Genomic DNA, 9,141 nt, shown 5'->3' on the forward strand with positions numbered 1-9,141 from the left:
GCGGGGACAGTATACATCTGCAGGCAGGTTGATGAGGACCTTGGTATCAGAGCTCTGGGACCTGTCCCACAGTAAATTAGATGCATGTTATTTATGGCTGTATGGTAATGAAAGCAGCATGTTTGACTACAGTTTCAGGTGTTCAAAGATCAGGGAGCAAATAATTGTTGCTTAATAAATGTAGTCATACATGATAATATTCTGTCTACACTACATAGATCTTAGTCTGCCTTTGTCAGACCTTTAACTAAACTTTTCTTCTCTAGTTGACATGTTTAACAGGAAGTGATGCTTGTGGGGTTCTGAAGTTTCAGAACTGGAACATTACATCTCATATATTGCTTATTTGGTTGCTTTAGCTTTTCTTCTCTGTTTTTTAATCAACATTGATATTATTCTTTCTATGACACATTTTACTTGTTTTATTTTTTCTGCTTAGTTACTGAAATGTGTTCATTTTTTATGTCAAAGATTAAAGAAGTCAACACATTATTGCTGGAAGTTACAGACTGTAATTAGACATGAGAGTTGGTTGAGCAATCAGTAAGACACTTTTTTAAAAAGGCTAAAAAAAAATGTGAAAGTGAAGATTTCATTTCTCAGAAAACTTTCTCAGACAATGATTATACATCTACAGTACTTATTCTTGGATAGCAAAAGGTCGAAAACATGTCAAATCTGTGCTCATTTCAAGTCTGATATAAAAGAAACAATTATTCTAAACAAAACGGCCATATTAAAAGATACATTTTTTACAAAGATTTTTTTTTTCAAAGCTCCGTGATGATTCACTGAAAATGAATCCATCAATATTGACCTTTTTCTTTGCAGACATAGGATGTTATGGCCCTTCCTCTTACATCAGCAGCTTAATCTCTTTAAAAGAGAGAGAGAAAGAGATGTAAGAACCCGTTTACTTGTCATAGCACAACCATAAATTGTTATCACAATCTTTCTGCATCTCTAGACTACTATGGTGTATTTGTCATACAGAACAGTGCTCTTAATAGAGATTTGTATCAAGAGCTGTGATACAAAATTATAACTACATGTAGAGTTGTATGAATAGCATTTCTTTAAGACTTAAGGCGGTATCATGAATGTCCCAGTACTATCAAATTGAATTGAAAATAACTTTAGTAACAGTGTCATAGCTGCTGCTATACAATAAACATCACCTATGACTTACAGTAGGACTGGTTGATTCAACTCACCTTTGAGGCCCACTGTGGACTGTCTAATTCATGTCTGTTGGCAGACTTGCAGTACCAGCAGTCCGGTTAACATTACATAGTGTCTATACACTGGCAATGACTCCTAAAAAAAACCCAAAGGTTTGGCGAGTGTCCGGGGTTAAATAGAGTAATCAAACTTGTCTAAACAGCATTTTATTCTAATTCTTGTAAGGTGTAGCTCTTGTTAGTCTTTTTGACCAAACAAAGCAGAGGCTGGTTAATTACATTTTTAGAAATTACCTTTTTAGAAAAAGATTACAATAATGGTGTTTATGCCACTGTACCTTATTCCTTTGATTATTAGTATCTTGCGCATAGACATTGTTTGCTCTGCCCATATTTTCATCTCCATTTGTTTCATGAAGAATTGCATACAGATCATAATTTATAATGGCTGGGCCAGTGCCATCTGAAATAGAAACAACAAGTATGTTATAGCAATAGGAACTCCTGCTATTAGATGAATGTACTCACCAGCAGTCCATAGTAACATGCCAACTTACTGTAATAATAGTAGTCAAAAGTAGAGTTGTAGTCATAATCTGGTGTTGGTGTCATATCATCATAAACTTCGTCATTGTCAGATGTAGTACCTGCCAGGACTGAAAAAACAAAAACCGGTAATCTTGGGAATTTGTGCAGAAAGACCATTCGTTCTTTGCACTGCCTTGTTTATTATAAATCAAACAACAATAAGCACAAATGTAAGGGATAATGTACAGTCAGCCAGTCATTATAGCAAAATAATCCCAGATAGGGTGATCAGGTCTTATTGTTTTGCAATAACAGCCCATTGACTGTACAACCCATTTACCATGCTTATTACATACTTACTTACCAAATAAACAAAAAAATTAACATTAAGAACATTAACATTAAGTTATATAAAAAGAAGGAGACTGCAGAGTGATGTGAGAGACACGAAGCTAGCACAGCTGTATGTAGAAAATTGGTTGCCTGCTAAAATGATCAATTATAAAGTTTAGTGGTCATTATATGTAATGCTGTATTTGACCCATCAGAATCAAATATTCCAGAGAGCCATGTAATAAAAACAAACAATGAATTCTTCAAAACAGAACTCAGGAATTTGATTTATCTGTGCCAAGGTATGTCATTACAACTTTCTTAATTAAAATATAGCCACTGGGTAATCACAATTAATTCTGTAGATATCATCTGTAGGTTCAGCCATGAATGGAAATTTTATTATTTCTCTACCCTGAGGCATGTGTTCAAGTGTTGCTATTTTTCATTTTTCCAAAAAATCGACTCAATGAGACGAGAGAGAGAAAACTGCTGAACAGTATCTTAAAAGTCACAAGCTGGTTTTATACCGGTTCTGGCCTCATAGATGTTTAAAAATGTTAATAGTGGGTAGCTGATTAACCCTCTACGGACATGTTGGAGAAAGAATCGCCAGTGGCTTGTTTTGTGTTTTTACTCGCCAGACTTTTGACAACATATAAGTGTAATAAAACTGAAAAAAGATATTAAGAAAACCGAGAAGCAGGCATCTTCACATATTTATTGATTTCAAATACATCATGTCATGCAATAAAGTATGTGAGATTACGTGAGAATTAAATTTTCATAAAGTATTTCACTTTTGATCATTTTAATCACATTATAGCTTAAGTACAAATGTACAAATTTCACATTCTATCCATTTATATGATGTCATGAAATCGCATTTTTAATAATAATACAAGCTGTTGTCACTGTTTGAAATTTCGTTCACAATTTTAACAAAATATTCACAAGGTTGGAAACTAATAATGAAAATAGAATTACGCATATAACATTTATTAAATAATTATATTATAGAAATAATAAGTTAAGTGCAACTATATCAAAACTACTATGCAAAAACACTTTTTTACCAAAGCCTAGAATAGCCTATTTGTTAAATTCTGAAATATTTAATGTTTTCTGAAGTTAAAATATTTCACAATGTATTATTGTGCCTTTAAATATTTCTGTATTTACACATTTATTACACATACTATGTTACTACATTTTGTAACATGTTAGTTTATATGCACTTGTGCGAGTTTACATTGACATGTATAGCAAGCACTAAATTGGTACTGTCCCTTTAAGAAAACAGGCAGCTCAGGGAGTAAATGTTTACAAATGTTTACGGTTGAATGAGCGCAGTGCACATTAATGAGAGAGAAGTTGCCCAGTGGTTTTTCCCTCATCCGTGCAATGTATGAATAGATTTAATGTTTCTTTTTACTTTTAGATCACTAACTGAGTGTGAATAACAAAAATATATTAAAAGAGACATGAAATTAAAATGGAGTGCCTGGATCTCATCTTTGGACACACAATACACGGAACAAAGCTAAAGGAAACTTACTTGCATAATGTGTATGACTTGCTTGTACAAATATTTATTGTACACATTCTGATATTGAAATCTACAAGCTCTCGAGTTTTGCAACTCTTTTACCTTCTAATAGACATCCAACAGGTGCGTTACTGGTCTCTACTCATGCTTTAAAACAGAGAATGTTGTGTTGGGAAAAGTTTAAGCAAAAAAAAAAAAAAATGAGTTGAAGAGTTGTCGTTAAATGCATTGTAAATGTAATTATGGCATATAACAGCTCAACTAAAGCAATGGTGACAGCGTGATCCACGACAACAGAGTGTGTGCTCACGAGACACAACACACAGTAAAGGCGAGGCTGAATCCATCTTCTTAATCGCTAGCTTCTTATTCAGTAAAATGATCGCAGTGCTTAAGTTCCTCTTCGCCACTACACAACTCAATCTCTGGCGAGTAAAATCTGAAAATTTACTAGAAATTTACTACAAAATTTGGTCGCATATGCGAGTGATGTACTCGCTAATTAGAGTGCTGCTGATGGAGCATGGCAGAGAAGGGGTGCTAGGGTTTTTTTATGAAAACATTTTTCATTCTCTGAACCTTCTTTGAAAAATTGTCTTCCACTGAGAAACATTGGAGTAAGTAAATTATAGAATTTTCCTTTCGTGTGAACTATTTCTCCAGACTGATAAAGTTATACCTCAGTTTTAATCTGACAGTGTCATATAGGCTACGCATCAAAATTATAGAACATAATTCACCATTTTTTTATTTTATTTTTTAAACTGGGTGACTAGCTGTCATCACTGTCTTGCTCTTTCCTCTTTCTCCTGTTTCTCTTCCCTTATCTGGTAGCAACACCAAGGTCAGGGGTTCAATTCCCAGGTAATGCACATATTAAAATTTGAAGCTTGAAAGCACTGTAAGTCGCTTTGGATAAATGCAAAAAGTAAATGTAAATAATGAGAATTGGAAACTACCTCTTGTACCTTATGTGAAGTATATACATCTTTTTTGCACAGCAAACTATACCACTGATATTTTAGTTTATAAACAGTACATAAAATCATACATGTGAAATTATTGCCTGGACCTTACCGTTTGTATGCACTTTTCTTTCAAATGTATTCGTCCTTCTGAGCTGAACATTCTTTCCTTCGTTCACACCTACTTTTACAGTATGATATTTTATTTACATTTAGTAAAATCTTCTTCCAAGCATGTCATTGCAAGCCCACTGTGTCCAAATCCATCATTCTCTGCAAAACTATGATTCAGTCAAATTCAGTTTCTTTATATACATGATTGCATGTTTAGGATAGCTTTAATGACATCAAACAATCAGTGAATAGTTTCATTTCAACACCATCACACTCCCTTGAAAGGACAAATACAGTCAACTTTGAATAGGTCAGTATTTCTTCAACTTTTAGCCCTGTAAACTTAAAACTTAGATAAACTCTCTTAAAAAAAAAACACTTTTCATACAAATTTTTGTCATTTCCTTTTTAAGTAATGAACCTTTCCAAAACAGTGTCATTTCCACCATATCTCAAACTATCTATTGTATTTAATTCCTGAAATGCTGTAATTAATATTTTTATGATGTATTTTCATAATTTAGGATTAAGATCCTCTTACGGTCTGGGTCAAGGTTAAAACAAAAAGTATTTAAGGCATTTAAAAAGTTGAAAAATAAAGTTGTGAAAAAAGTTTTAAAGACTGCTACTGTATATAATGCAAAGTAATCATTGTATTTAATTATCAAAGGAACAAATATGCCTACATTTTGGAAATTCAAAATAAGTTGAATTTTGTTAGTTTTAGTCAAAATCAACCTCTGCAACATAAAAGTGCCCGAAGTTGCAGAAACATCCAGGTATGTTTTAGTTTCAGTAAACTTGACCCTCACGACAATCCTCACCTTTAAGAGAACTCTACCAAAAAGATATATCTGTCCTTACCAGAAACTAAGAAGCCTTAGCATTAATCACCATTTTTTTTTTTTTTTTTTTTTTAACAAGCTTAGACAAGATCTGAATGTGTTCTAACCTTTGGTAGATTTAATACGGTTAGCATAGCTGGAAGCAATCAAAAAACAATTTTTTTAAATACCCTTCCTTTCATCCCTGACTTTTGCTTTCTTTTGCCATTAAGCCACACCACCTTGGGCTATAGATTGCAGTGTAAGATGAAGCCAGTGTATATATGATTTTTCATGCTTTCTTGGCTATGTCACAGACTTGTATACATTGAGTGAATTTCCATTGCAAAATTTGGCCTTTTAAAAGCTTAAATATCTCTTTGTTATGCTTAGACACAGCTGTGTGTTGGCATATTGGCTGCAATGTCTTTTGGAATTTGACCAGAATGGGGTTAAAGCATTCTCAAATTCTCACCTGCCATTTTTCTGTACTTATAAAAGATAACATTCACAATATTGCAATGGAAATTCCCAGGATATGCCATCTATGTGAACAATGCCAGTCATGCCCATACCACAGATAAGGTCTGACACTGATCATTTGAGTTACCCCCTGAGACAGGCATCAACATGAACAACATTTACACTGTAAACTCCAATTACATCAGAGGCAAGATGCAGAGCTGTATTATTGGATTGCACTTTTTTGTTCAAAAAAAAAAATTAAAACCAACTGATTGATTCATGTCCTTTAGATTTGAAAGTCATTCTCAACCATGACTGACATACAAGACTATTGTGTTCTCTCACTCTCTTCTTCTTGATTATGCCTTTGCATTTACCTTTGTTCTTTAATTTGCTTTGAAGAGTAAGAAAGTCAAACTGAATAACAAAACTTTTCTTTGGCTTGAGGCAAATTTAATAAAGCTAATAAGGGTGAACCATTTTCAAGAGATGATCCTCTGTATATAGTAGAGCTGTACTGACTCATTCATGCATTTTGCAGACACACTGTAAAAATATCTAAACATTCTTAAAAACAAGATACTTGAAAAGCAAAATGACAAGATATTTTGTCTTTTTTTAAAGAAATCTAACAAAATTTAGTAACGTTTATGCTTATAACAAGAAAAAAATATATATATTTCAATGGGGAATGAAGAAAAAAAACTTGATTCAACCCCTTTGAAAATAGTTTCTATTTTTGCCAGAAAATGAGACAAAATACTCAGTAGGAAAATGTAAAGAAACAAACTTAAAAAATAGTTCACCCAAAAATGAAAATTCTCTCATCATTTACTCTCATGCCATCCCAGATGTGTGACTTTCTTTCTTCTGCTGATCTCAAATGAAGATTTTTAGAAGACTTTTTCAGCTCTTTTGGTCCATACAATGAATGTCCACTAAAATTGTGAAGCTCCAAAAAAATACATAAGTCAGCATAAAAGTAATCCATAAGTGGTTAAATCAATGTCTTCAGAAGCGATATGATAGGTGTGGGTGAGAAACAGATTAATATTTAAGTCCTTTTTTACTATAAGTTCTCCTCCTTGCTCAGTCAGTCTCCACTTTCACTTTCACATTCTTCTTTTGTTTTTGGTGATTCACATTCTTCATGCATATCGCCCCCTACTGGGCAGGGAGAAGAATTTCTAGCAAAAAGGACTTTAATATTGATCTGTTTCTCACCCACAACTATCATATCACTTCTGAAGATATGGATTAAAACACTGGAGTCATATGGATTAATTTTATGATGCCTTTACGTGCTTTTTGGCACCCATTCACTTGCATTGTGAAGACCTACAGAGCTGAAATATTCTTCTAAAAATAATCATTTGTGTTCTGCAGAAAAAAGAAAGCCATACACATCTGGGATGGCATGAGAGTAAATGATGGGAATTTTCATTTTCTTTATTAAAATCCTCTCATCATTTACTCATTCTAATGTCTTCTCAAACTCGACTTTCTTCCTCGGAATACCAATGAAGATATTTTAATGGAGATATGATGTCTGTTTGTCTATATAATGAAGGGAGTTGTGACCAAATTTTCAAGCTCCAAAATGGACATAAAGGCAGCATAAAGGTAATCCATACTCAAGTGGTTTTATCTATGTCTTCTGAAGCGATCCAATCCATTTTTTGTGAGAACAGATCAAACTAACTCATTTTTCACTATAAATCATGACATTAGCAGTCTCCTTGGTGATCATTATTTCAAGCTCGATTATACTTCCTATTGCGCCATCTAACGCTCTGCATGTAAATCAAGCATTTATCAAGTGTAATTGAGCTTGAAATCATGATCGTGCCTAGATTGCAATGACAAGATGTACAGTGAAAAAGGAGTTACATTTTGGTCTGTTCTCACCCAAAACTGATTGGATTGCTTCAGAAGACATGGATTAAACAACTTGAGTCATATAGACTACTTTTTATGCTGCCTTTATGTGCTTTTGGAGCTCGAAACTTTAGTCACCATTCACTTGCATTGTATGGACAAACAGACATCATATCTCCACTTAAATATCTTAGTCATTAAAATAAGTCAAGTCATTACTCAAGTCATTAAAATAAGAACTTATTTCATTTAAACTATGATTTGTGGGAAAGTACTTTGTATAAATCCTGTTTTTTACTTTCCCAGCACTAATATTGTTTTATTTTTGTTTGTTTTTTCTTTAAATCTGTTTCTGTTTCTTTTTTGTGTGCAAATTTATAAATAAAAAATAAATAAAAGAAAGAAAGAAAGAAAGTCATATGAGAGGTTGGAGACAACAAAAGGGTGAGTAGTAAATGATGAGAGAATTATCATTTTTGGGTGAACTATGCCTTTAAATTGCATTCAAGGATAATGTTAATACATTTGTGTGTTCCTTGGGAACTGAACCTGTGATCCCAGTGTTTTGGCACCATGCTCTGCCAGTTGAGCAAGAGGAAAAACTCCTCATTATGAGAATCTTTATTAAAACTGTGCCCTCTTTGAGTCATTTGTATTATTCATATCACACCAAGCATATCATCCACACACTAAATCCTAATATGTGTGAATTTCCCCAGACAGCAGGGTAAGGGGGCGGTTTTGTACTTACCCCAGCTCTGCGGCAGCAGCAAAGCCCCAGTCACCCAGAGAGAGAGCAGCCGTGTGAACATATTGTAGGAGAGAGAGAAGACTGGAGGAATAGGTACAGATCCTGGGTGGTGTGTGTCTCTGTATCTATATATGAGCACACGCTGAAGTTAAGGGGTGGGAGGCCAGATTGGGGAGGGCCACAAACAGTTATGGGAAAACTATCCTGAGTGACAGCACAAGTATTTTATTAGCTTGATATTTCAAGCCAAAAGAATCAACTTTTTACTGACTTTTTGATTTCTTTTCTCTATTTCAATTCTCCATGTATTTCTCCCTCATTTGTTTCCTCTTTTATTGTTTCTATCTTCTTTATCCACAATATTCCCATGATGCTTTGCAGGCGACGTGGACGGAACTTCCGGTTAAGCGTAAACAATCGTTATGTTATGTACTAACACATTATTAAAAATGACAGAAACTTGAGAACAACTGATCACAGAATTATAGCGAGGCGATATTGTTCTTCCCCACCTATCTGTTAATGATTATGGGTTTGAGGATGATGGCCAAAT

The sequence above is a fragment of the Myxocyprinus asiaticus genome, chromosome 15, assembly GCF_019703515.2.
Source record: "Myxocyprinus asiaticus isolate MX2 ecotype Aquarium Trade chromosome 15, UBuf_Myxa_2, whole genome shotgun sequence".
Taxonomy (NCBI): domain Eukaryota; kingdom Metazoa; phylum Chordata; class Actinopteri; order Cypriniformes; family Catostomidae; genus Myxocyprinus; species Myxocyprinus asiaticus.